The sequence below is a fragment of the Vombatus ursinus genome, unplaced genomic scaffold (genome assembly GCF_900497805.2).
Source record: "Vombatus ursinus unplaced genomic scaffold, bare-nosed wombat genome assembly UNPS02014163.1, whole genome shotgun sequence".
NCBI classification, from domain to species: domain Eukaryota; kingdom Metazoa; phylum Chordata; class Mammalia; order Diprotodontia; family Vombatidae; genus Vombatus; species Vombatus ursinus.
The window spans coordinates 47,865-52,002 of NW_020953941.1; the positions used below are offsets into that span (position 1 = coordinate 47,865).

General features: G+C 34.0%; 1 pseudogene; it reads left to right on the forward strand.

Annotated features, from left to right (window-relative positions):
* Window positions 1-255: 255 nt before the first annotated feature.
* Window positions 256-2,956, forward strand: LOC114040985 (annotated as a pseudogene).
* Window positions 2,957-4,138: the final 1,182 nt, after the last annotated feature.

Here is a 4,138-nt window from a genome sequence, read left to right on the forward strand (position 1 = left end):
AGATGAAGAAACTGAAGATCTGAGAAATGAAGCTGTAGAACACATGAGTAATATGAAATGAAGCTGTAGAACACATGAGTAATATGAAATGAAGCTAGATCTTGGAGGAGATTACAGAAACCTTCCAGTTCAACTCCCTCCTTTTCGAGATGAGGAAACTGAGGTCAGAGAAGTTAAATATTAAGTCCAAAGTCACATAATAATGAGAGTAAATATTTATTCAGATTTTTGATATTTCTCTTATCAGTGTTAGGAATGGATGTTATAGGAAATCTGTCCAATAGCGACCGTCCTGTAGAGGGTAAGCACCCTAAAAAGGTAGAAAGGTCTAAAGGTCGAATGGACAGTTTGTGGAAGAAGTGACTTCTCATTCATTGGTGGTCTTCAGACAAAAGCTGTAAGATTAATTATTGAGGTTGTTTTAAGGCAGAGGTATCAAACACATGACCTATGGATGGTATGTGTCCAACAACACACCTGACTGTGGCCTAAACCAGATTAAAATGCAATTGGGAAATATTTAATAAAATAAATGAAAAATATAATAAAACATAACTGATCTTATATTTTAAACTGAGCCAGCATGCAACCCATATGTATCCTTATTGTTTATTTGTGGCCCTCATTTCCATTTGATTTTGACACCATAGTTGTAGGGCATATTCTGCTTTGGATATGGGTTGACCTAGCTAGGTGGTACACTGGATAAAGTGTGGAACATGGAGTCAGGAAGACCTGAATTGAAATGCAGCTTCAGAAACTTGCTAGCTGTGTGACCTTGGGCAAGATACTTAACATTATTTACCTCAGTTTCCTCATCTGCAGAATGAACTCAAGAAGGAGATAGCAAAACACTCCAATATTTACCAGGAAAACACCAAATGGGGTCATGAAATATCAAACACAACTGACATAACTGAACAACAACAAAAATTACCCTCTCAGGTCCCTCCCAATACTGACATGACATTTTTTTCTCTTCTCAACTAACATGGCTCAGCTATGAGTACCACAAAAATCTAAAAGGAGATCTGAGGGTGGTTTCTGACACTACAATAGGTCCCTACACCTTTTCTTTATGCCATATAAATCCACTGCAGTGTCCTATACATTTAAAGAAGCTAGTTCCATTTTTCAGATATGCCTAGAGTGAGTATAGTATTTTCTGTTTGATTTTTTTCTTCCTTCTCAGTTTAATTTTTACACTTCAGACTTGGAGAGAATTTTCACATTAAGTGCCACAATGTATAAATGGACAAATTAATGTTTGGGCATGCTTACATTAGTAAGAATGTGTTTTTTTTTATTTTGTTAGAAAAATGCCCTTATTTTGTAACTATCACATGAAATAATTGTCTTAGTTTGATTCTTGCTGGGAAATAGAAGACCTGGGGAGTGTGAAGATTTGTTCAGCAAAAACATCACTTCACTTTAAGGAATTAATCATGTCAATTAATACCAATAAATAATAAATTAACAACACTAACAATCAAATTATTTTAATCCTGTTTAAATATTTAGAAATCGTTTATTTTACGACCCAGTTCACTGAAACTAAGCTATATCTGACATCTCTTCTAATCTCATTCAAACCATTCCTGAACAAGAGGCGATTGGGGACTTGCCCAGAGTCACTCAATGTGTACATGAATACATACATGTATACATGTACTGCTTCATAGATGTACTTGTGTATATTATATATGTGTGAGTTTTCTTCTACCTGATAGCATGTCAAAAATTTGAAGACAGCATGACATGCCTAAATTCTCTACTCCAAGGAAAGCACCCACTATTAAGGGTATTCACCTCCTATTATGATCTCAAAGTGTATTGTCAATTTAGTTCCACATCTCTGGACATTTCTCATATAACATTTTTAATTAAAGTAATGAAAATATGCATAACTCTAATGAATAAAAGAAATTTTACACGAATATGCCTACATTAAAATAATACTTCTTCTAATTTCAGATATTGAACTTAATTCTGAATTTAAAGAATCAAAAGTAAAATGAAGCCTACAATGTCACGTAATTCATTCTCTTTGGACTTTCCTATGACTAAAACATCCAGATATTTTGTTTTCTCTTCTTATTGTTCTGTTATATCAATCTTCTCATAGGAAACCTCATGATCCTTATCTCTATCTGTTGCAGTCATCTTTTCCACCAACCAATGTACCATTTACTCAGTCACTTGTCTTCTATGGATATCTACTATACATCCAGTGTTACACCAAAACAAATTGGGAATGTTTTAACTGAGAGAAAAACCATCTCCTATGATTATTGCATGTTCCAAGTCTTCAGTGTGCACTTCTTTGGCAGTATCAACATCCTCATCCTGACTGCAATGGCCTTTGATGGCTATGTTGCCATCTGTAAACCTCTCCACTACATGGTGATCATGAGCAGACTGAAATACAACCTTCTTGTTATAGTGGCTTGGGCTGGTGGGGCCGCTCACTCCTTTCCCCAGTTGTCCCTGGCTCTGAAGTTACCGTTCTGTGGCCCCAATGAAATTGATCACTATTTCTGTGACATTTCCCCCTTAGTGAAAATTACCCACACAGATACCTACACCACTGGTCTTCTTTTTGTCATCAATTCAGGGATATTTGTCTTGGTAATCTTTGTGATCTTGTTTGTTTCTTATGCCATTATACTATGGACCCTATGCACTCATTCAGCTGAAGGATGGCAGAAAGCTCTCTCCACCTGTGGGTCTCATTTCACAGTTGTTTTGTTTTGTTTTTTTTCCCGCAATTTTTTCCTACATTTGTCCTCCCACCACCTATACAGAGGATAAAATGTTTGCTCTATTTTATACCATCATTGCTCCAATGTTCAACCCCTTAATCTATACTTTGAGAAATACTGAGATGAAAAATTCCATGAGAAAGGAGTGGTGTCAAAATATCTGGGGGAAAGGAAATCTAAGTGAGTTGCATTAAGTTGTCTCTTGTGATATTCCATGAAAGGAAAAAGGGGTTGGTTGTTGGAATGTAATTTTAGGATTAAGTGTTTCTACAAAAGGCCTCACTTGGGCAAATATCAATATTAGAGTACAGGCAGGGTGATTGGCATGACTGTAGGGATGAAAAAAAAAGACGAGTATATTATTTAGCGAGGGAAGTTAATTGTGAATATCAAGTTTTTATTGTGTCCATAGTTTTTGTTCCTCTTCAAGTCATGTGTTTTTTAAATGTTTGTTACGTTCCAATTTTCTTATTCATAATAAAAGGCTTAGCATATTGCCTTCTATAAGATATATTAGTTTACTTCCATTAGAATACTAATACAAAGATAACCTCTGTAACACTGGATCATTAGATTGTAAACTCATTGAGAGCAGGAATTATTTTCTGTCTCTTTTTCTATCCCCAGAGTTTACTACAATACCTGAACACAGAGAATTCTTAATAAACGTTTACTGATTGCTTGATATAGACTGATACTATTTTGTGCACTCATACATTTGCTTTGTAACAGTGTACTGAAAATGAAATCTAACATAAAAACAAGAACAAAAACAAAATAAGGGACCTCTATACTCAAAGAATTCCCAGAACTTCTGCTGCCAATTTCACTGGACTGCCTATTAACATGAAGAAGTTAATTTTAAATAGAATTTTATCAATGAAACTCTTTTCATTATTGATATTTTTCATTTTTGATACTTTTAGTTTTTTTTTCTTTTTTTAATCAAATTATCCAGTGGTTTATCTTTTTCATAAAATCAGTTACAAGTTTTTTTATTAGTGTCTTTAATATAATTTCAATTAATGGGATTAAGGTAAAAAGTGATGGTTACAACATTATGATAAAATAAGTTTCTTTAGTTTAATAAATTATATTTAATAAATTTGCATGGTGATTAGGAGCTAGTTGCAAGAGCAAGGAAAGATAGGTTGATAATTTAGTAACTAATAATGCAATACCAGAATATGCCTAATTCCCATAGAATTAATTCCCCTAGAATTTGGGATGAGAATAAATAAGGCAAATTATCCAATAGCAGGAGGAAAGTAGAGTTATCACTCCACATAATCCACTTATGAGAGTAGTTGATTCCTAAACCCTGTTATATCTATAATATAAAGGAGTATTGGAGTAAAAAAACACATTAAAAGAGT